The 26,488-nt window shown below is 37.5% G+C and overlaps 1 protein-coding gene across 1 annotated transcript in view; it reads left to right on the forward strand.

Moving 5' to 3' along the window:
- LOC122794924 (probable ATP-dependent RNA helicase DDX60) overlaps positions 1 to 26,488 on the forward strand; it is a 3,096,781-nt gene that overhangs the window by 2,145,482 nt on the left and 924,811 nt on the right. The gene's annotated exons all lie outside the window — the stretch shown is intronic.

A 26,488-nucleotide genomic window follows, 5' to 3' on the forward strand; every position in this document is an offset into this window, starting at 1 on the left:
AATATCGTAAACATGATCATAGATTCTGTCTCTGAACCTTCTCTTCGTTAATCCTATATAAAATGCTTCACATTGCAAACATGTTGCCAGATATATCAAATTCATCGTGTTACAATTAGCATATGTCTTTGGTTCAAATTTAAATCCACTAAGTGGATGGTAAAAAAACTGTATTTCTGTGATGTATTGGCACATATTACAACCACCACAGGGAAAACTCCCTTTGTTCAAATGTTCCATCTGGTCAACATATCCTATCCTATTATCATCCCGGTTGAAAATCTGTTTAAGATTATCACAATTTTTAAAAACGAATTTTGGTTTATCTCCCACTATACATCTAATAGAGTCATCCATAGTTAAAATATTCCAGTTCTTAGAGATAATTTTCTTTAACTCATTAACATCATTGGTATATTTCATTGTGTAACTCAACCTATTATTATTACATGCTGAATGACGTGAGTAGGAGACACCATAAAATTGTTTAAAGCTGTTCCTATTTCCATCATATTTATCAATGGTGGACTCTGTTAGCCCTAAGGTGGCATTCTTGATTTCACGAACCATGTTTGGATCATAACCCCTATCTACAAACAATTGTTCCATGGCATCAGCTTCCTTCATCAATGTATCATTCTCTTCACAAATCCTGGTCAGTCTAATGTATTGACTCTTAATAATACCAGGAAAGGTATGTCTAGGATACATACTATTGAAACTTAATAAAGTATTTTTCCAACAGGATTTCCTATAAAGGGTCGAAACTATCTTGTTGTGCTCATTAAACATTAGACTTACATCTAAAAATTCAATCCTTTCTTCAGAGTATTCTGCAGTGAACCTCAAAAATTCAGTGGTCGACTCAAGATGATGAAGGAGACCTTGACATTCTAAACGAGTCCCTTCCCATAAAATAAGAATATCGTCTACAAATCTCCTGTATAACTTGATCTTTCCAAACAATTTGTTATTAAATAAGTGATGCTTTTCCCAATAAAACACTACTAAATTCGCATAGGTGTTAGCACATGGGGTGCCCATGGCGACACCCCAAAGCTGTAAGTAGTGTTTCTTACTAAACAGAAAAATATTGTTCTGTAATACCAATTCTAAGAGTTGACAGACAAGAATTTGTCTGTCAACACTGAAGTTGGTCTCACTAACCATCACTTCTCTAATGGCTTGTACACCATAATCATTCGGTATACAGGTGAAAAGATTTTTCACATCAAGTGCCACTAACAGGAAACTTTTTTCATTATTCAAATCAAGTTGTATTTGTTGAATATCATTTAGCAACTGATATGTGTCCTTCAGTACAGTTGGAATAGTATCCACTATAGGTCTTAATAATTTTTCTAAAAAAATGGATATGGTGGAGGTAGCCCATCCTCTACCGGATACTATCGGACGCATTGGAATGGGGAATATATTTTTGTGGATTTTAGGTAAACCCTTCACACATGGTACTAAAGGATGTTCAATATAGAAAAAAATCATATGTTTCTCTGCTTATCTGCCTACACATTAGTAGGTCGTAGAGCGTGTCATGAATATTCTTGATTATTGCATCTATATCACCAACATTTAATTCTTTATAAGTATTACCATCTTGTAGTAGAACTTCCATGTTACTCACATAATCATTGGTGTCAAGTAAAACAATTCCCCCTCCCTTGTCGGCTGATTTGATAATTATCTGGTTATTCATGCGTAAAGTTCTAAGAGAAACAACCTCAGTACTACTTAAATTATAAAACCTATTTTTCTTGTTGAACATAGAATAATATGAATAAAAATCTCTCTCACAGAGCCTAATAAAACATTCAACAGTGGACGGCATTAATGGTGTAAAACAACTTTTGCGTTTAATTATATTAGGCAAAACAGTATTATCTTTCGATTCATTACTATTTTTAAAAAACAATTTTAGCGTGACAAGACGTTCAAACAACCTTAAGTCAATAAAAGTCTCATTTAGTCTACTAGGTTGCAACGGAATAAAGCTTAGTCCCTTATTTAACAACATAATATCAGAATCAGATAAAATATAGCTGGAATGATTAAAAATTAAATAATTCAATTGTTTGTTGATCTCTTGTGACTGTACCTTTCTTGTGAGAATTTCCTTTTCTTCGGGCCCCTGCTGTGCGAGCGCCCTCTTACAAAGTTTGTTTGCTTTATTGGAAATGGAAAAAAAACGTATATCATTCATATTATTGGTAGTAGTCTTCTGAACAGCCCCTGACCTAGGGTCATGGGTTTGAATTCTAAGTGCTTGTTGGTTGGGTGGTGGAGTCTCAAAAGAACTGGCATTCGAAGTGCCAGCTATCGCGTTAATAGGCAAGTCAATAGCATCATCTCTGGTCATAACCCCATTGGCTCCATCTGTAAGAGCAAACTGTGTTTGTATTGGATCATCAGCTGTTGACATCAATGGTTCCGCAATGTTGATGTTAGTTGCCACAGCTACCGAAGGAGCGGAATCCCTCATAGTTCTCGGCCAAACAAAAATGTGACCTAATGAGAAATCATTGTGATCTCTCAAAAGTTTCCGTTGTTTTATAAGTTGCAGCTTATCACTAAACATGTTGATTTGTGTCTGTATATTACTCATTCTCCTAGCACAGTAGTCAGTGTTAAAATGACCACAGATATCTTTGTGCACGGACTCAACATGTTTCTGCAGTTCAGTCTCTAATGGAGCAAAATATTCAAGCAGTAATTTAATATATTTGAAGCCAAGCTCAATATTAAGATCCTGCCATTTCTTAAGCAAAGCAGGATGACGTTCACCATATGTTGGCATACATAAGACCCGCATGCCTCTAGGTATTACTCGGAAATGCAAGCAGGCTTCCAAATGTTTTCTTTGCCATGAGTATCGCTGCAATTTATATAGGTCATTCTCAAATTCTTTAGAAATATTATTAAATTCTAATGTATTGTCATTGTTAGTTGATGAAAAATTAGTGCTCACTGGATCAGATAAATTCAGAGTCAATAAAGGGTTCTCTCGTTCATGGATAAAATTATCTCAATTCATACCATTTGCCCTCGCCTCTGGATTGTAGTCAAGTTCTACATTCACCCAATCCCAATCCCTCAGAGCCACACACTCCAGGGATCTAAACCTCGTCATCACAATAAACAAAACATGCTGGAGGGATAGCTTCCTGACCCAGAGACTCCCCAGACTCTGGAATAGACTGCCCATACATGTCATGGCACCTCTTTGGCCCTCTTCAAAAGGAACCTTGATGATTGGATGGGAGAATTGAAATTCACCCCAGGGATCATATCAGTCACCCTGCTAGACAGTGGTCCAGGGAAGTAAATAGTGTGGGAAGAAATAGCCAGGGAATTGTTATGGCTAGGCTTGTGTAGGCCCTAGGGCCGATAGCCTAGTACCAACCTATGAAACTATGAGTGGTTTTTGGTTGACATGAGATTTGTTGACTCAGTTTAGTCATTTAATCAACTCCCATTTAAACGACTGTGGAAATGCTACAAGAACACTTCTTCCACTCCTGCAGGACAGTTATTAGAAGTGGTTTACCATGAAAAACTCACCGCTCCAAAGGTCAGGTCCAGCTATGCAAATCCCTCATGTTGACAGTCGGAATGTTGAATACCGGCATTACAGATTGTCCAAACTTTCCCTCCCTTCCGGACCCATGTTAGTGCCTGTTCCTGGGTCTGGAGCAGTAGGGAGTTTCGGTGTTTAGCATCATATTCATGCATTTCAGTATTCAGCATTCCGACATTCGAGGAAAGGTTGCTTTGATATGTACACTCAACCTATGAAGCGATGAGAATTTAATAGTAGACAGAAGTTTTAGTGATTCAGGGTTTTGTGATTGTTTAAGCATGGTTGGAGGTTCATCTAATATTTAAGGTGTTTACCTCACAAACATATGGTACAGGATTTGGTTCTCATGAAAGGGAAATGAACCTATAAACCTATAAATCGTTTACCTATATACTCTATATAGGTTCATAGGTTCATAGATTCATAGATTAGTACTAAGCTAACTGCCCTTGTGAGCCATTTTAAGCTTAGCCAGTTATCCCTTGTGAGACTCAAACCATGCACCTTGTGTTTGTAAGGCAAACACCTTAACCATTAGACCACCCTATCATGTATAGTATCTTGTACGCATATTAGTAGGACGCATGTTTTGTTACTCATGGCTTTACCTCTCACAAAACATGTTCTCTACCACATATTTATTTTATCAGAATTGTTTTTATTTTAGAAGAGGATTTTTTGTTAGCTTTGTATCCTAACATTTGTTTCAAGTTACAGCAAGTTTAAAATATGAAAAACTGACTTTTTTTATATTCTGCCCCTTTTTAGAAAAGTGCAGTGCATATATGTTCAAGTAACAATCACTCTGTAGACATATTCAAGTTAATCAACTTGTTTGCTGACTGTTACCCGATGTTGTTTCTAAAAGGTATTCATAATACTTTAAGAAATGTGAAAAAGATTGTTCTTTGTAATTTGTTTATCATTGACAAAAAGCTTAATATTAATATGTATGAAACTGATACCTAAGGTTTTTTTAAACATATTCTTATAGAGCTGTTGTATCTGAAACAGCAGATAACCGATGTAATAACATAATTTAGTGTATGCCAAAACATTCTTAAACGAGGTGGCTAAAAAGTAAATATTTGAACAATGTCATATATTTAAAAAATAAATAAATAAATAATGTTGACAGTCTAACGTTAAAGCTATATGTAGAGCATGAAGGAGAAAACATGAATGATCACTATTGTTAAATATGTCAAGTTATATCCCTAATTTACAGCTAGTAATATGCCTTAACACATCAGTTCATATTTGTGAAATAATGATATTTAATGGGGAATTCGTAAAGGTTACAGTGAATTGTATATGATGTCTACATCCCACAGTAAACTTTTCAATGTCAAAGACAGCCTTAATAAAGTGCATTAGCAAGAATATGTGCAGCACCACATAAGGCTGTTTCCATGACCATTCTGTATGCTAATGTAGCAGTTGAGGGACAGGCATGTGTTGATTAGACACATTCTGCTTAGCCATGTGCTGTCTCCCCAGAACTGCCTCCAGCAAGGCATCTATGCAGTAAGCGATTTGTTAAATTGCTCAGGCGTGTAGATCACCATGACATCTCCTACCATGTCACAGTAGTTTGGCCTTGTTCATCCATCACTGTAGAGGTAAGTGCTGGGGAGTTTAGGGTTATGGTTTACGAGGTATGTTAGTGAGTATCTGCTTGGGAGGTAGCAGTAGGGGAATTAGTGAGTTCAAGTATGTGTAAGTGCCTGAGCTCACGTACTGTAGAAATCATGATAGTTAACATACAATAACATAACCCAAATAAACATAACAATTATATAAACATTCATGAGTGCCTGTAACTAACACTAAATCTGAATAAAGTAACAAAATATAAGTCCAGACTGATGTAGGTCTCCAGAAAAGACTGAGGAGGGCACATAGGTAGGTGTGTGTGTGTATGTGTGTGTGTGTGTGTGTGTGTGTGTGTGTGTGTGTGTGTGTGTGTGTGTCTGTGCACGCGTGTGTGTGTGTGTGTGTGTGTGTGTGTGTGTGTGTGTGTGTGTGTGTGTGTGTGTGTGTGTGTGTGTGTGTGTGGCTTGAGGAAGCTGCCATGCCTGTACACACACCTATACTAAAGAGCATACTCTACAACATTGAGTGGGGGACCACTAGCCCCCAAGGATCATAACGTAGGACTTGTACCCTTTTACTACTTCTTCTTTTGACTTTTCCTGGTTGGGGTCACCACAGCGGATCACTTGTCCACTCATAATTGGCAGTGGAGTTTTACGGTGTTGAGTTGCCAGCCTGGCACCCAACCTGCCACAGAAGGCACACATGTATGCACTCATGCCTAGGGCCAATTTAGAGTGTCCAGTCCACCTACAGCATGTCTGTAATACCACTGCTAACAGTATGGGAATAGGGGGTGAGGGAGCCACTAGATACCAGGATGTACTCTAGACCTGTGTACTTTAACAGCACTTAAACCAATACAGAATCCACTGAGGTGGGAGGACCTACAGTACTCTAGGGAGTGAAAAATATAACATGGGACTGTGACCTTCTAGGAAGAGAGACATGGGGACTTTCGGTCAATGATTGGAACAGATTAGGAGACTGGTGTGTGTGTGTGTGTGTGTGTGTGTGTGTGTGTGTGTGTGTGTGTGTGTGTGTGTGTATTTAAATGTGTACTTGTGTTTGTGTGGGAGAGTGACTGAGGGAAGGGATGGCTGTGCTTACACAATGCATCTGCCCCAGTTAACTACCTGTGAAAGTGCTGATTTGCATGTTGCAATAGTTAACTGTGATTCATATGCGTGCCAGTGAGTTGATAATTAGGTTTGTCCTCATTGCAGCTAACATGTCTATGAATCACAAAATACTGCACCGTGTTAACATGCCCATTTTACCTCAAACTTTAATGAGAAGCAGTAGAGATTTCATGAATCCCTTGGTTAGTGTTTACTCACTGTAGAACTCATTGTAGATCACATGGTAACAAACTTAGTTTTTTTTATTAATATTTTGCATTCATCACTTCATCAAGAAGTTAATATACTTTAGAAGAATGCAAAAGTTAAATAGAGCCGGATAATACACAGTGTTGTATTACTGTCACAAGAAACATTACAATACCAGAAACTGATAGAGAATTGTGATCAGGCCGACAATTTTCCTTTTCAAGGATAATTTGGGCATCCATGTTCAGAACACATAATAAAGATTATGATCAGTGACCTGATCATGATTCTGTGTAGTGCATGCAGGTTTATCTGCCCCATGTACTACTGTTTACAGCATTGTCATATAGACAGCAGCAGACCAAGCAGCTTTTCTCAAGTACAGATGGGGGTGGAGTCAAAGGAAGAAAGTTATGGATGGTGTTTAAACATTGCTGTAATTCATTTAAAATAATTAATGTAAGAGCAGATTTTGCATTGATTTGGATTTTCTGAACAATAAGAGGAGTAGAACTGTATTTCTGGCATATTTGACTGACTGTAATCTTTAATGAGACAGAGTACTTGGGTTCAGTTGAGAGGCAAGGAAAACCCTAGCAGATGTCCCAGTCATAATGCTTAGGGAGGTGTGTGTAACGATTAATGTGATGATGTCACTCTCGCCTTTATTCTCACTGATGGGTCAGATCCAATCCATCTCATCTGTCTCGGACACTTCAAAAGCTTGAGGCCTTCAGCAAAGCTCATGGGCATTTTTCCTTACCCATAATGCAACTTCCTATTTTCCCCAGATTTTGTTTGTCACTCTGCGAAGGAGGTTCTGAAGCAAGCTCTGGACTAAATCCTTTCACTTTCAATACTTATCTTGTTAATGCTATTACGATTTATTAAAATGTATTGTACTTTATTGTAGTTTATTATATATAAGTTTATTTATATATATATATATATATATATATATATATATATATATACACACATATATATATATATATATATATATATATATATATATAATATGGTTCCCCTTCAAACCATCGAACATTTAAAACATCAAAGTTCAGATCATCGAGACCAGAACATCGAGTTTTAAAACATCGAAGGTTTGAGGGGGAAGAAAAAGGTAAGTGTAGGTGGGAGAATGTTTGTGTTTTTGCAGGGCACCAAGGTGCCCTGCATACTGTGTGTGTCTATGTGCCATCTGTGTGATGGCACTACAGATAGGGTATGGAAAATCTCCCGTTTAGGGCTTCTGCATATAGCGCTAAACGGGAGATTTCCCTTTACTCCACTGTAGTGTGGTCTCGGAGTTGGAATATTAAAGTAGGGGGGTGTGGGGTTTTTTTTGGTTACACCTGTAACCTTTGATGTTTCAAAATTCGATGTTCTGGTCTCGATGATCAGAATTTCAATGATTTGAAATTTTGATGGTTTGATGGTTAGAAGTGGAACCATATAGATATATATATATATATATATATATATATATATATATATATATATATATATATATATATAGATATATATATATATATATATATATATATATATTTCCTTACCCTGTTTTTCTTTGATTTAGAGTGAGGGTTAGCCCTTTACTTTCTCTCATTAGAGGACGTCTAACTAATGTTCATTTAAGTTAAAGGACATTTACCACTCCTTTTCTATCTCTTTCTTATCATCCAGTTTTAGTTAGAGAGCGCTTTCTTAACAAAAAAATGGGGGTTTTCTCCCTTGTCTTTTCAATGTTGCTTCTCTGTCCATTTAAATTAGAAGTCTTTCTGGTGTGTCTGTGTGAGTGTGTATTTCTTCCTTTTTCTCTTAGTTGTTAAAATGTCACAAAAACAGGAAGGGAAACCTCTTGGTTTCCAAAAGTGTGAGCAGTGTGGAAAAAAATATCCCTCAGTGATTCACACACTTTGTGTGTGTATTGCTTGAGGCCTCCACCTCCAAGAGTCATGCTCCATATACCATGGTTTCAACCAGAGGGCTCTTATGGAGCGCAAAATAAGCTTACTTTGAAGGGACTGTTAAAAACTCCCTTCTCTGAGGCTATATCAGCTGAGTCTGCTACCAAATCTAACAAGTCTGGGAAATCTCAAAAATGTACTTCTTCGGTGCCAAAGTCCTCTTTGGAGCTGAAGCAAAAAGCTCCTAAACTGTTGGCTCCAACAGAACCCTCAGAGCAGTCAATCATCATTGGATCCAAGACTCTGTCAGAGCAGTTGGAACTCTCAGCTCTAACATCTTTGGCACCTGCATAATTCACTTATTGGAGCCATTCACCTTCACTGGAACCAAGACCTTCCCAACACTCATTACCCTTTTTGACAAAGTCAAGATCTCCTACCCTTTCTACTTGGTCCTCCTCCGATCCATCCCTTGCTTTCAGAGCCAGAAGATTCCGATGTCCCACTTGTGTCTGTATCAGATCCGGGACGCATAGGTTCTTCTGATCTGATGTCTGCCCTGAGTGTTTCTGTCCAGTCAGATCAGTAGACCTCTAGGACATGACACTTTCTGGTTGGGTCTGCAGAGCTGGTTTGGATCTCAACGGATCCGATCCTGCTTCTGGGGGCTATAGCACAGGTGAGCTCAGCTCCTACCTCTGCTTCAGAGCTTCTGTCTCCTGCACTGACTGGAGATTCCTAAGGCCCCGACAATCCTTTTGTTAAATCCGGGGTGTTCTTCAGAGCAGGGACAAATTACCTTTAAAGTCATGAGGAGGGTTTACACTGCATCCCAGTCTAAGACACAGCCTTTCTCGGATCTTCCTTCCAGTTCTGCACAGGTGTCTTTGTATTCTCACATACCCTCTCTACAAGACTGGAGAGACTCCAGGCCTCAGGATGTCCAACTGGGGACAACACCTTCTTCTGAAACTTCCCCAGAGTATCCCACTGAGGAAGTCCCTCAGAGGACCTGCAAGCGAGAGCATCTTAACTCCCCGGAGGAGTCTGCCGCATCCGATACTGACCATAATGAGGCAGAAGAGTCCCCATGGTCAATTCCTGAAGATGTCTCCTTTGGAGACATCCTGGAAATTTTAAAGCAGAGAGGTGATTGGCAGTCCACACCACCTTCAGCTGAGGAGTCGGCATCCCTGAAGACTTTTGGGTCTCGCCCTTTAACCTCTTGGGTGACCCCTCCTTCCAATTAGCTTATTGAATTAATCTCTCAGAAGGCTTGAGAGACCCCAGCTTCCATATAACCTTCTCCTAGGAGGCCAAATAAGTACATTACTGCCCCAAAATTCAAGTTGTTCTTAACAAAAGGTGTAGCAGTGGATGCCATGGTCATGGCGGTTGTCACTAAAAAGGAACCATCTTAGACCAGTTCCTCTATCCATCTTCCTAGTAAGGATTCCAGGACCATGGATAGGTATGGGAAGTATGTCTTTTCATTAGCGCCCTTTTGCCTTTTGGTCTGCAAACTACCTTACCCACTTTACCAGATTACAGAGGGACCTGTTGAAGGAACTTTCAGACTCCCTCCAAGGAGCTGTAGCTGATGCAGTGGCAGATAAAGTCAGTGCTTAGCTTGCCAACCTCAATGCATTCATAAACTCTTCCATGAGGCTTATATCTTGTATAGCAAGATGGTCTGAGTAGGGTGGTGGATTCAGGCATCTCTCTCAGAAGACAGGCTTGGATGCGCCTTTGTGATTTTGTGGAGCCCTTCAAATCTTCCTTCATTAATGCCCCTTTTGATGGCTCTTCTCTTTTTGGCCCTAAAGTAAAAGAAATTCTTACCAGATGTGAACATGAGGGCAAGACCTTGTCTGCCATTGGGGTGCATTTTTCGACACATATCAGACCCTTTCCCAAAGGTCAGAGAAGTAATAGGAAGATGTGGTTCAAAAAATCTCAAAGGTCTTTTCAGGACACACACGGTGAAAGTTCCCCTAGAGGCAAAGGGGGAACAATAATGGAAGACACTGCCCTCACTGCAGGGGAGTCCCACAGCACATGGGCTCCCAAGAATATTCAGCACTCCTGAAGACGTGCCCGATTGCTGTCCTCTGAAGGTAGTTGGGGGCGATTGTCTCTGCACTGTGAAACCTGGCAAAAGATAACAAATGACAAATGGGTGTAGGACATAATATCCAGAGGATATGTCATTCCCTTCTCCTTCCCCACTCCTGCAAACAAGTCAGTTCCAGACATTGCACCCAGTTAGAAAGATGCATTAGAAATTCAAAAGTCACTAAGAAAAAGAGTCATATAAGAAGTCCCCACAGTCTAGAGAGGATCTGTAACTTACTGAAGATTCTTTTTAGTTCCAAAGAAAACAGGGGATTGGAGACCCATCTTGGATCTCAGCAATTTGAACAAATCTGTCAAAAAGACCTAGTTCCAGATGTTGACACTGCAGTTGATACTTCCATTTCTGGAAAAAAGACAATTGGTTATGCTCCATAGACCTTCAGGATGTGTACTACCACATAAGAATGGAAAGGTAATCCAGAAGGTACTTGCACTTCTGGCTAGGAGCCAGCCACTTCCAGTTTTGAGCTCTGCCCTTTAGTCTCACTACAGCCCCCAGAGTGTTCACCAAATGCATAGCAGTAGTGGCAGCTCACCTGAGACGCTGAGGATGCCGGGTGTTTCTGTATCTGCATGACTGGCTCATAACTGTCCCAACCAGGCATCTTCTGCCACAATCCAGGGACTCTACTCTACAACTCTGTTCCTGCTGTAGAGCCATGTCAGAGCTTGATATTCACAGGAGCACAGATAAACACAATAACAATGATAGCAAAGCTTCTGCAAGACAGAGTCGACAATCTTCAATGTAATGTAAAACTGTTGATCAGAAACAAACAAGCTTCTGCCAAACTAGATCTACAAGTACAGGGCAAAATGGCTGCTTCATTTCTTCTCATTCCTCTAGCCCATCTACACATGAGAATTCTTCAATGGTTACTTTTGATGCAGTGGTCGGTTTTAGAACTTCCAATGATGCAAAAAATCATGATAATCAGTTCCTGCAAAAAAGATCTCCAATGATGGATTTACTCTGCGTTAGTATCTCAAGGCTGTCACTTCATCCCCCCTCAACCCATAGCCACAGTGACCATGGATGCTTTCCAGATAGGGTGGGGGGCATTATCTAGGGAAGACAGTTCAGGGCATCTGGCAACAACACGAGGCTCATTTGGACATAAACGTCCTGTAGATGAGGGTGGTGCTTTTGGCATTGCAAGCATTTCAAGACTCCCTCCCTCTGGGAACAATTGTCCAGTTGGACAACATGTCTGCAGTCTGGTATATAAACAAACAGGGGGGGGGGGACCAGATCTTACCACCTTTGTCAAGAATCCCTGAGTGTCTGACAATGGGCAACAGTTTCCAACCACTTTCTGATAGCAATGCACATCGTGGGTAAATTCAATGTATTTGCAGAGAAATTGAACAGAGCCATTTTTATGGCTGCACCAGAGGTCCCTCAGTCAGAAAGTTACAGAACAGATCTTTCGAAAATGGGGCCAGCCTTGATGTGATCTCTTTTTCATTGTCCACCAATGCCAAATGCAACAACTACTTTGTCCTGATCCCTCCTGCAGAGGAGTCACCAGGGGAAGCACTTGTTCTTAATTGGCCCCTGGGACTTTTTTATGCTTTTCCACCAGTCCCTCTAATCCCCAATTTTTTTCAGAAAGCAAGTTTGTTGGAATAGACTATAATCCTAATTGCCCCCTATTGGCCTCACCAAATCTGGTTCCCCTTTCTTCAGCCTCATGTATGGGATGAATCATGGATTCTGAACTTTGCTCCAGACCTTCTGACTCACCCATCAGGAATGGTTCATCCCAATCTGAACAATCTCAAATTAACAGCTTGACTGCTCCAGTTCCCCTGATCACCAGGGTTCCTCTCCTTTCTTTTCCAGTTAAACATATTTTATCTTCCCACAAATCTACATGAAAATTGTATGGAAGAGGTTTGTAGCTTGGGCCAGCAATAACCAGATAGATCCCATTACTGCACCCATTCATTCTATTCTAGAATTTTTGGCAAAACTTTTCAATGAACGTGCGGCTGTAGCCACTGTTAGAGTTCAGTTGGCAGCAATTTCAAATTTTCATATAGGAGTAAATGGTTCTGGAATCGTGTCACACAGACTTTGTAAGGCATTCCTGAAAGAAACCACAATGATAAGACCTCCATACAAAAACCCGTCTCGACCTTGGGACCTGAATTTCATCTTGTCAAACATTATCTATCCTCCCTTTAAACCATCTGCTACCTGTGAATTGAAGTATCTCTCCTGGAAAACACTCCTCTTAGTAATTATTACTTCAGCAAGGAGAATTTCAGAATTACAAGCTTTGTCTGCCAAGCCACCATACCTAATATTTCAAAAGGACAGAGTTTCTTTATGCACTAACCCCTCATTTCTAGCTAAGGTTGTATCGGAAAGTAACCTCAATCAATTGAGCTGCCAGTTTTCTTCCCAGACTTCGAAAATAGAATTCACTGCATCTTCTGGATGCTCATAGGCAATTATATTTCTACTTGTAGAGAACTTCAGAAATTATGAAGTCAGACCAGCTCTTCATTTCTTATTCTGATATTTGATAAGCCAACCAGTGTCTAAAGTTACTTTATCCAAATGGCTTTCTCAATGTATATCCTTCATTTACAATTCTAAGAATAAAACTATTTCTGACCCTGTTAAATCTAAATCCAGTAGGTCGATAGCCACTTCTGCAGCCTTTCAAGAGAGGTTACCTTTGTATAATATCTGTGCTGCAGCAACATGGGCAAAACCTCATACCTTTATTACTCATTACAAAGTGAATTTGGCCTCCAGGAGCAGAGCAGATTTTAGTTCTATGGCTCTGAGGAATATTCTCCCATGAGCCACCCAAGAATCAAGTAGCTTGGGATGTGGTCCCATCAGTGAGAATAAAGGCGAGATTGACAACATCACATAAAGAAGTTATGTACATACCATAACGTTCTATGTGTGTTGTCCATCTCAACCTTTATTCTCACAACCCACCCTCCACACTCCCTGCCTACACTCCTGGGAGACCAGATAGTACTAATTGGATATGTCAGGACTCTATAGCCTCAGAGATAATGTTTTGTTTAATATATATATATATATATATATATATATATATATATATATATATATATATATCAAAAAACGAAAACACAAAGTCCACAGGTATCAAGAAACACCCCTCAGGCGCGAAAACCACAGACAAGGAAGGATGTAATCCACTAGACAAAGTTCAAGTAATAAAAATCCAATAATAAAAAATCCAATAGTAAGGATAAAAACCACGATTTATTGTATAAAGAAACGTAAGCGCTTTCGCGGATACACCACTCCGCTTCATCAGACGTTACAAATGTTCAAAATACTCATTATATAGGATAAACCATTATTCAATTAGTATCAATTAATAAAGAAAACAATCAATGAAATTAGTAGAGCTGCTTAAAGACAGTTCAACCACAAATAGTTCTCTATACAAACAATCTCAAACAAAAAATATATGTAAAAATCTTAATAAATAAATAAATAAATACATAAAAGTGCCCTTACAAAAAATATGTACTACACTTGAATGTTAATGCATTATCTAAGTTTTCTTAGTTTGAGCACAGGTTTGAGAGAGACGTTGTCATTCAAACCCCTCCCCCTGTGTGCACCCAACCTAAGAATCCATTTGACCTCCGATCTCTCTGTTTCTTTGGAAATATCCCCCTTCCTCTGGTTTTCATATTGTATGTGTAAAATCTGAAACAGAAAAACATGCTTATCACCCATACTCATTGTATGTTTAGCAAGGGCACTGTAATCATCACCTCTGGCAATACAATACAAATGGTCCCTTATCCTCTCACGTAGGGACCTGTTGGTCTTGCCCACATAATAACAAAAACATATTTGTCAATGGGCCACATATACCACATTACGGGTCGAACAATTACCAGCATTCTTAAGCTCCCATAAACGCCCAGTGTCTGGGTGTCTAAAGAAGCGTGATTCATCAATAAAGGCACATTGATTACAAGTGCCACATTTCTTAGTACCCATAGATACTGAATCAACTACTTTGTCATTGATGCTAAAGTTACGATAACACAATTTTTGTTTCAGACATTGTTGATTACTATACAAAAATCTCGGGTGGTCACCCACTAATCTTCTAGTGTTCTCATCAATTAATAATATATGCCAGTTAGAACCAATCAATTCTTCGATCCTACTCACATTGACAGAAAATGGAAGCATAATAGCTAGATTATTAAAGGGTTCCTTCCTTCTCCCATAATCACCATTACTAGGTGAGAAAAAAGGCTTAGCTCTACCTTGCCTCATGTTCATAGCTTGGGAACATGCCAAATTCACCTCTCATTCAGCATAGCCTCTAACAAGAAACCCTTTCTTCAGTGTTTTCATCTCCTCAGTCAGCGCTGTTTCATCACAGCACAATCTGGAGATCCGCATGGCTTGCCCCTTTACTATATTGGCAAATAATCTCGAATTATGTATACTTTCTCGATGGAGAAAGGATGGTCTATAACAAGGCTTCCTATAAATTCTAGTTTTCCAATGATTGTCTTCTTTATAGATGGTTACATCTAAGAAGTTTATAGACAAGGGTGACCATTCCAAGGTGAACTTTAAAAACATACTAGTCGTGTTCATATATTCAACAAATTCAACGAGGGCCAGTTCATCCCCTTTCCAAAGTAGGAAAAGGTCGTCCACGAAACGCCTATAAAATAAAATGTAAGGATGACCAAGAAAAAACTCTTCCATTTTCTGTCAATGTGAGTAGGATCAAAGAATTGATTGGTTCTAACTGGCATATATTATTAATTGATGAGAACACTAGAAGATTAGTGGGTGACCACCCGAGATTTTTGTATAGTAATCAACAATGTCTGAAACAAAAATTGTGTTATCGTAACTTTAGCATCAATGACAAAGTAGTTGATTCAGTATCTATGGGTACTAATAAATGTGGCACTTGTAATCAATGTGCCTTTATTGATGAATCACGCTTCTTTAGACACCCAGACACTGGGCATTTATGGGAGCTTAAGAATGCTGGTAATTGTTCGACCCATAATGTGGTGTATGTGGCCCACTGTCAAATATGTTTCTGTTATTATGTGGGCAAGACCAACAGGTCCCTACGTGAGAGGATAAGGGACCATTTGTATTGTATTGCCAGAGGTGATGATTACAGTGCCCTTGCTAAACATACAATGAGTATGGGTGATAAGCACGTTTTTCTGTTTCAGATTTTATACATACAATATGAAAACCAGAGGAAGGGGGATATTTCCACAGAAACAGAGAGATCGGAGGTCAAATGGATTCTTAGGTTGGGTGCACACAGGGGGAGGGGTTTGAACGATAACGTCTCTCTCAAACCTGTGCTCAAACTAAAAAAACTTAGATAATGCATTAACATTCAAGTGTAGCACACATTGTTTTTTGTAAGGGCACTTTTATGTCATTATTTATTCATTAAGATTTTTACATATATTTTTTGTTTGAGATTGTTTGTATAGAGAATTATTTGTAGTTGAACTGTCTTTAAGCAGCTCTACTAATTTCATTGATTGTTTTATTTATTAATTGATACTAATTGAATAATGGTTTATCCTATATAATGAGTATTTTGAACATTTATTTGTAACATCTGATGAAGCGGAGTGGTGCATCCGCGAAAGCACTTACGTTTCTTTATACAATAAATCGTGCTTTTTATCCTTACTATTGGATTTTTATTACTTGAACTTTGTCTAGTGGATTACATCCTTCCTTGTCTGTGGTTTTCTGAGTTGCCTGGGGCAAACAAGATCTGAGGAAGTTAGTGAGTTGCATTATGGGTAAGGAAAACTGCCCACAAGCTTTGTTGAAGGCCTCAAGCTGGATCGGATCTGACCCATCAGTGAGAATAAAGGTCGAGATGGACAACACACATGGAACATTATGGTAAGTACATAACTTCTTTTTATACAGACCCCAAGTGCTATTACAATAGGGGACTGTGCTATAGTAGAGCATTGCAAGTTTATTTTTTCCCAGATATTGGAGTAATCACAGAGCTCCATGCAATACAAAAATATTTTAAGCTGTAGAATAATGCAATATTATCCAGTCAGTTAGACAAGTAAAAAAACGTACAATGTGCTTTTTTATATTGTAGCTTTACCTCCCACACACCCTCAAAATTAAAAAAAATGATTGTGGAGATGCACCAACCTGGAGTAAAGGGAAAAGTAAGTTGCTGTGTTCTTTTTTGAAAATCAAATATTTCATTTTTCTGTAAAGTTGGTATACCTCAGAGTTACAATCTTAGAGCACAGAAAGCAATTTCAAAGCATATATTTTTCATTTTTGTTTAACAGTGTCAGACAAGTTTACTTGCTGTGCTGTATGGAGAGGGTTTCTAACTTGGACATCTTGTTATTGAAAATATGTTTCACCGTCTTACTTTTGCTAAAATGATGGTTGAGGTCAGTTCCCAATACTTTATTAGGCTTTCATATGAAATGCTATGCATTTTATAGAATATTACATGCTGTACAGTTTTTATGCATAGAATAAACTGATTTGTTTTTCTAAATTTTCCAGCTTTGTTTGGTAAACAGGAAGAAAAAATATTTTCTGTTTTCCTTTCTAAAATTACCTACATGTAAATATCTGATAAAATACTACAAAAATCATTATGTATTTTTGTTTCAAATAAGATGATGACAAGAATCTAAATCTATCTTGAGTATTTTTTAAGTAATTTGACTGGCTGTAGTGTGTACTGCTGCTGTAACTGAAAACATGGGTTCTATCAGGCCAGACTGATGACTTAATGTAAGGAAGGACTGCATGCAATAGTGAAGTGCTTGGGGCAAAAGGAGGTTTGTGTGTGGCCAAGCAGGATGAGGTATAGCTGAAATGGAGAAAAGGTAAAGGCAAGCACCCAGGCATCATCATCAATTTTAACTTGAATAAACAGTTTCAGTGAGGCTACAGATGTCCTGTTACACCACTGTCGTACCATGAATATTCTTTCTCCACTAGTACAAGAGCTCATTTTGATGTTGGGTTGCCTGTCCATCTTAATAACTTTATGGTAAGTACATAACTTCTTTATGTGATGGGCACATACAGACTTGCCCATCTTTTTTTTATCACAGTTCAGTATCTTGCAAAATAGACTAGCATATGTAGTCTGTGCTTTTTGTGAACATAAACTGGTTGGGAAGTCTACAGATGGAGGTTATTCTGACCTTATAAAAGCTTTATAGTAGAGTGTAATGCATTATTTGGAATACAAAAGATGAAGTAACATGCGTATATATCTGAAAACGTGGTACATTTTGTTAGTCTGTATTTCATGGTACATTGTTCCCTTAACCATTCTTGGGCTGATTACTTATCTATTTTATTCTACCTGTGTAGTGCTTATAACAATTTCAGAAACAGCTATGCCCAGTTACTGCTTCTTATGTCCTGTCTTTTTATCAGCACTATAGTAGATTACTCCAACCCTTCTTATACACGCCAACATATTATATATTATACACACACATGCATATATACATGTACGGTAATGTGGGGTTTTGGGCTTTTTGGCTTGGTATTTTGGGCGTCGGGATTCTGTGTGTTCAGGATTTCATAGGGGACCCAGATATATATATATATATATATATATATATATATATATATGCTCATTTGAGGTCTTCTGCTTTGCTATTTTATAAAAAAAAAAAAAAAAAAAGAAAGAAAAGTAAAATACTTACGCAATATACTAATAGAAAAAAGTCCAGGCGACCAGACCTTTTTCCGTTGGTATAGTCTCGGATTTACAACGGGCACGCTGGTTGGGCATGCTCAGTTTTGAATACTAATGGCCAGTCTTTGTATAATGTTCTGTAAAACAGTGTATTGGTATACATGTTAACAAATTCACATCCTTTCCCCATCAGTGTGACATTCGAGCTGGTCCTGCCCTACTTAGTAGCTGTCATAGTAATATAACCCTTATGTACTTTAGATAAAATGAATAATGCTGTGGTACCTCTTATTAACCAGATTAAGTCTGTGACTTTATCCAATACAATATATTACGTGGTTGGAATATTTAAACCTTAGACCATTTAGCAATCTAAAAATATATATATATATATATATATATATATATATATACACACACATATACATTTTGCATGCAAAAAATCCATTGTGCAAAGCATATTCTATTTCCATAACCTATTGCTAACAAAGATCACTTTCATGCTTCTAGACTTCTTTAGGTCTGTGTACAAGAACCCTAAAAACTATCTACAAAAAATATTATTGTATAATTAGCCAGTATTGTTATTAAACATTTCAAATAAAGTAGAAAAAAGAAGTAGAAAAAGGAAAAAAGTGTGATGATTATACACTTCTATTAAAAATTATTTACCATGGTATTTAAAACCAACTTGGATAATAAAATAAAGATAGTCATGTAAATAATTTGGCAGTTTTCTAAGTTCCAGTATACTTTTAAGTGAAGAGTAATAATTTAGTCCAGGCTTCCTGAAAAGAGTTTAGTTTTAATTGTCACATGATTTCACATTTTTCCAGCATATTCAGGATGTTTCTTTTAAGATCACCCATGTCTATTCAATCCAGTATCTGGAACCTAAAATATGTGTGTCTTTTATGCAGAACAAGGTGTTTGGCTAGTGCATTATTTTTATATCCAGAGCGGATTTCTGCCAGATGACATGAAATCCTATGCTTACATTTATTTACAATCTTGCCCACATAAAATGTATCATATTCATTGCACTGTGCCATGTAAATTACTTTTGTAGTGTTAGTCACCCCTGCATTGTTCTTAATAATTTTCTTTAAATAAGGGCAATTAAAACTACCACCTTGCTGTATAAATGTACAAAATGTACAGTTAGCTTTACATCTTTTAGTGCTTCTCTCATATAGTCTATGTTTTAAGTTCAACAAAACTTCTAATGTTCCTGGCCTTCCTATAAACGAAGTGTATGTCAAGATGCAGCTATTTTTGTATTTGTTATTATACGTGGAATTTCTTAACATCTTCCTACCGGGGAGAGTGATTGAAAGTGTTTCAGTCCTTTTCAGTTCGATAATGGGCTCCAGGATAGTTTTTTTACATCTGAATTCTGTAGCCTCTCACTAGGATTTTCACAGTATCAAAAATGTTATTAATGAAAACTGGGCCATTGTCACAGGAAACCCTTATCTGATTAACATCTTAGGTGAAACCCCATCCTTCTTTTACAGGAAGGTCAGGAACATTAGAAGTTTTGAGAAGAAGACTGAGGTTGACTGTTTGCAAACCAAATTTGTGGAGAGAGGGGTGCAACGCTTCTGAGGTAGAGAAAACAATGAACAAAGTCACAGACATGAGGAGTCTGAATGGTAAACCATACTTTTCTGATGGACCATGGACAGCAGTACCACATAAAGTAGATACACATATTCGTTTACCTTTAACTTACTCAAGTAATATTAAGGAAATTGAGAAGGTATTTAGAAAACATTGGCAAGTCTTAATGACAGATTCTGAAGTATGTCAAGTAGTAGGAACTAAACAGTTATTCGTTTACATGAATAAAACAAATCTGAAAAGAATGTTGTGTTATTCCAAATTTGCAAGCAATAGTACGATGCAATTGTTTCTGGCACCCATCCATATTTGCACTATAATTGGTGCAAATATTTAGATAATACTGGGGCCTTTATACACCCTGATACAGGGAAGCAACTTGAATTCAGAGTTTTAGCCAACTTTAACACTTTCCATGTAGTCTATTTAGCTGTCTGTCAAGAGTGTAGTTCTTTTTATATAGGTAAGACAGACATAAGGCTACGTGATCATATCAGGGAACACTTGTATTAAGAATTCTGTACGTATGAATGCCTTAGCAAAACATATTTCAAACAATGACAGCACACAAAGTTTAGGTTCATGGTTATAGAGGTTATATCTGAGGACAAGTGAGGGGGAGATTTAAGAAACAAGGTAGAGACTTGTGAGCTTAATTGGATCATTAGGATGAGGGCCAGTAAAGATAAAGGGCTTAATGATAAAATATGCATTAAGCCAGTACTTAAGAACAGACCCCTACCTAAATGAAATAAAATTCTGAATGTACCATGTTAAAACTTGTTTTTGTATATATTTTTATTTGCTTTTCATATATGTATATTTTTTTATATTTATATATATTTATTTGGAAGTGCAATAGGAAAGATGTGATCTTATTAATGTTTACATACATTTTTTTTATGAAGTGTTTATTCAACACTTTCTGATGCAACATTTTTTGTTCACTTTTAGATTGAGAACTAGTGATGTCATTTGTAAATCAATTAATTGTGCAAGTGTTTTCATTGGTTGACTTATCATTTATATAGGCTATTGTATTAGCAGAATGTTGTCTGATGAAGCAGTTTTAAGGAATTGTGAAAGCACTCACACAATAAACGTTTTAATGCTTTTGGACTGATTTTTGGATGTATGTGTACAACCTCGGGTTGGTTCAGCAATTTTTCTTTGTCTACTGGATTATTTATGTGTTAGTGCTGTGTCTAGTAGCACTGCTTGGTGAACCACTTACTACTCTTGCTGAGTCTGTTTCTTGGGATTATCTGCAATTTAAACAGAGAGAAAGGACCATGGCAGAGGGAATTACTGATGCATTGGAATTGGACTATACTCCACGGAATAAGTTAAGTACTAATATAGCAAAGAGACTATCTGATTTTTTTAAGTCAGAATGACAATCTTTTATTGTTGTATACTCAGTCTAGCATCAACAATGATGCTTAGGTTGAATATAATATGTTAAGTGCTATGAACATAACTTTTTCAGCTAGAGAGTGAACTGTTTAAATTAAAACGTCTTCAAACACAACGCTATCATTTTGAAGTGTGTTTGAAGTTTCGGGTGATTCCCAGGGGTCTAAGGGTACTTAAAATCCCCACGTATGGTGATATATGCAAGGAGTTGCTTGTGAAGTGGCAAAAACTGAATTTAGACCTAAGTTTCAGCTATCTAAAGCTGCTCATTGACTTTTTAAAGCCAGAGGAGGATTGTTTGGTGCACTCCATTATGACTGTGCAGAATGCTTTATACGCCAAATATCCAGCTGAGGTGCTAGACACTAAAATCTCTAATGTATTGGACTCTGCACTCATATTTGAGTGCAAGTTAATATTGCAAAATCTGAAAAAACTTGATAGAGACATGGCTGATTTTGCTGCTAGCCATGTCTTTACTTAGCTGAGAACAGCTAACAGGATGGAGAGGCAACCAATTGTGAGAGAGACAAAGACAGAGACAACACCTGCCTCAGCAACCAGTTACAAGGCAGAATGAGAGACAACACCTATCTGAGCAGCCAAATGAGAATGGGATTCCAAGACAGCGTCTGCTCACATGTGCTATCATTACGACTTCAGTGGGTAACGTTGGCTAGAATGATACTCATATGGCTAAGGGTTCAATGGTTTTGTACCCAGAGAAGCAAGATTCAAGAGTAACTAACAATTTAGGAGCTAGAAGGAAAGTGAGACTACAGGAACAAGCATCAACGTCTGTGGAAAGTGTAGCTGGAGTAAATAATTTTATTTTACCCAGCAGAAATACCTCGACTTCCTCTAAAAACAATGCACTCCTTTCTCCTCTGCCTATAAACAAAGTCACATGGCAGAAGTCGCAAAGCAGAGGGAGAATGAAGAGAAAATGACCCCGGACGATGTCAACCTTCAATTCTTAAAGAAGATGTGGCAAAAAACAGTAACACCTTAATCTGGAATATTTCGAAAAAAGTATTGATGAAAAGTGAAATGTTACTACTAAATAAAGGTATGAGCTTTATTCCAGCCCAGAGAACTAATATAATTGACTGCCTAATAGACTTGAAAGCATTTACTTACAATGTTATGCTGAAAATACAATATAACTCTCTTGTTAATGACTGTCTTAAAGTTTGCAATATTTGTAAAAAAACCCAGTATATCTATACCAATTAACAATGCCACCTGGGAAGTTTTTGAGAGACTTTGTGAGGATGAAATGTATACATTGCTTAGTGAAAGGGGGCTGGGTAAGCAATTTAAAACTTGGGTAGAGCTGAATATGATGCACTGAAGGATCTGTCAAGAGATGATACTATTTCCATTAGACCTGATGACAAGGGGGGGGGGTCCCGTGGTTATAATGGATTGTGAGTTTTATGAAAATTCTATGTATGAGATGCTCAATGTTCCTGACACTTACAGTAAAATAACTAAAATTGAATTAGACTCTGTGGTATTGAGAGTAAATAACACTTTATTAGATTGTTTGTTAGGACGTGACATTTCATTAGATTTATATAAGTACCTAGTGTGTGAAGAGCCAGTCATTATTTTTATACAAGGCTTGCTGAAGATACATACAGACCCCCAGAAACCACCTCTTAGGCTGATTGTATCTGGGAGGGGGTGGTGTACTGAGAGTCTATCTGTATTTACTGAGAAGCATTTGAGACCTGTACTTGATAGAAATGTGTATGTATTAAGAGATACAAAACAATTTTTGAGTGATCTGTATTTATTTATTTCTAAGAGGTCATCTAGTAGTAATTATATTCTTGTTACTTTAGATGTCCAGTCTCTATTTACATGCATACCAAATTCTGCTGTCATTGAAATGTTTGTGCCTGTCCATGGAATTGATTTTGGAAAATAATGCGTTTATATTTGGTGACTCTTTTACTTACAGAAAGATGGCATAGCTATGGGCACATGTACCAATAGCTACGCCAACATGGTGTTAGCTCTCTGGGAGGAACAACATGTTTTGGAAAATTTTCAGAGCATGTTTTTTATAGGAGGTCTGTGGATGACCTTTTCCTGGTTTGGAAAGGTAGTGAAGAATCATTACAGGATTTTTATCAATACATTAACAACAACACCAGGTTTTTGAAGTTTACCTTGAGTAGTTCTATGGAGAAACTTGATTTTTTTAGATGCCACAGTCCTTAAGATGGCTGATGGCACTTTGACAACTAAAACTTATCATAAGAAATGCTACAGAAATACTTACTTGCATAGGAAGACTATGCACCTCCTCACATCTTTAAAAACATTTTTAAGGGTCCAGCCCTTAGGGCTTCAAGACTGAATGCTACTGATGTAGATTTCAAGACAGAGGTTGACAGTATGCAAACCAGATTTGTGGAGAGAGGGTACAACGCTTTTGAGGTAGAGAAAACATTGAACACAGTCACAGGCATGAGGAGTCTGAATGGTAAATCATACTTTTCTGATGGACCATGGACAGCAGTACCACATAAAGTAGATACATACATTTGTTTACCTTTAATTTACTCAAGTAATATTAAGGAAACTAAGAAGGTATTTAGGAAACATTGGCAAGTCTTAATGACAGATTCTGAAGTATAACAAAGTCAGCACTCCTGGAACCACACACTTCAGCAACTCAAGAAAATTCTTATAGTAAATGCCGCAAAACACTTTGGGAGTGGCAAATAGACTTTTTATTAAACCAAAATAAGAAATAGATAAGCACTTTCATCAAGAACCTTCTCAACTTCATCAGATAAGAGCAAATCCAGGAAACACTCTTAAGTACATCCTGCAAGAACATTAATTAAGTAATAAACCAATCCCATCACACTGACTAAAAAGAACTTCTCTGAACTCATAAATATTCATGAAATGCAATCATAAAAATATTCTTAAAAAAGACAATCTTTAAAAACAGCATTTAAATGACATTAACAAGTGCAAAGATGCTGAAAATAAATATAAATACAAATACACACATAATGTATAAAATCTATAAAATGGTGTTTATATAAAAATGAAAGTATATGTAAAAAATGTATAAAAATATTTTTTATTTTTTACATATTTTACCTTTCCATTGCTTTTAGTTTTAACAGGCAAGCAATGGAGAGTGAATCATTTAATCCTGGCAATTGCCCCACATTTAGGCGGACCTGCCAAATTAATTCTTTCTTTTCCAAAAGCAGCCCCCATGGGCCACCTGTTTTATCCAAATCAACAGTGTCCACAATGAAAATTTTGAAGGAGTGGTCTGATTTTTTCTGTGTAGTGTTTACTCAAGGCATTTGTGTATTTCCCAAGTCTGATATCCCTTAAATGCTCATAAATTCTGTTTTTAAATTTTCTCTCAGTCTTTCCGATATAAAAACATTCACAAGTTACACACTGTACAATAAACAATTCTTTCAGTATAACAGTACACCTTCTTATTCACCTGTATTTTAAAGTCATTCACCAAGACTTTGTGGCCTTCCATCACAAAACTACACTGAGCACAGGAACCACATTTTTTCACAGACCCTGCATGTACAATGTTTCTGTTAGACTTTAAAATGCATTTCAGGTTCATCCCTCTCTTAAAAACAATATTTGGTTTAGTTCCAACACATTCTCTGATATTCCTATCGTTAAGCAATATAGCCCAATTTTTGAATAAAATATCCAACACGTCATTACTGTTACTGTGAAAAGTAGTAATAAAAGCACATTTAAAATTTGAATTCTGTTCAACAGTGGATTGGGTCAAGTCAGTTCCTACAACATTAACCAAACAGCCATCAGTAGGGAGCATGCCTGGGCAGGTATCACCTCATAGTGACCTAATAAGGGTTTAAAAAAAACCTCTTTCTCTTTTGTTGACCACCTCAATCATGACTTCATTAAGGAGCCATAACAGGTAATCCCTCTTGCAAAACATAGCTTTCAGATGGTCATACTCATCTAAGAAGTTATCAAACAAACTAACCATCCGGGCTGCCCTTACATATTGGCCCTTTACTACCCCTCTTTTTTGTTTAAATGGGTGTGCACTATCAAAATGCAGAAAGCTGTTTGAATAGGTTGCTTTCCTATAAATTTGTGCTACAAAGGCCTTCAACTGACACTCTTTCTTCAGTAAGATGACCAAGTACGCTATTTGTTCACTGTTAACCTCATGTGTGAACTTTAAAAAAATGGTTGTGCCATTGATATATTCTAAAAATAGGGGGATCTCTTCTCTCGGACCATTCCAACAAATAAAGACATTGTCCAAGAACCATTTATACAATGTACAGAACTTAAACCATGGGGTATTTATTAAAAATCTCCTTTCCCATTCCAACATCATTATGTTGGCATACAAACCACCGCACGCTGACCCCATTGCCACACCTTCAGTTTGTAAAAACAGTTCATTATTGAATAGAATGAAATTATTTGTGAGTACTAGTTCTAATAAAGTTTCATAGGTGTTAACCAGTGGCTGGGGAAGACCCTTACCCACCAAAAATTCACAAAACTATTCCATGCCTGTGGTATGCAGTATTACCGTATATAAATCTCTGAAATCAATTGTGATGAAACTGACTGTTTCATCAAATTCTAACACATTAATCCTTTTCAAAAAGTCCCATGAGTCCTTACATAGTAAAGGTTCATGTTGCACAAAGTCCTTTAATCTGATGTCCAAGAATTTGGCTATAGGGTGGGTAATGGAGCCCCTTGCATCAACTATGGGCCACATAGGTGGTTGGTCTAAGTCTTTATGTATCTTAGGTAATCTGAAAATGGCAGGGATCCTAGGCTGTGCTATACTTAAAAAAATAAATTCATCCAGAGAGAAACTATCTTCACTGAATAAATCATGTAAAACACTTCTCACTTTCTTATATGCACCATGTAGTTCATTAAACGAAGAATGCATGTAACCTTTAGCTGCTAGCAAACGCACCATTTTATTGTTGTAGTCCACCATGTTCATCATGACAATCCCACCCCCCTTGTCCGGTTTCATTATCCGGAGGTCCTTATTATCAGACAGTTTTCTTAACTTATTCATTTCATCCTGTTTCAAATTCCATTTTTGCTTTTTTGCCATTTTAACATTTCTCA

Source organism: Protopterus annectens, chromosome 2.part1 (assembly GCF_019279795.1).
Source record: "Protopterus annectens isolate FY-2018-M chromosome 2.part1, PAN1.0, whole genome shotgun sequence".
NCBI classification, from domain to species: domain Eukaryota; kingdom Metazoa; phylum Chordata; order Ceratodontiformes; family Protopteridae; genus Protopterus; species Protopterus annectens.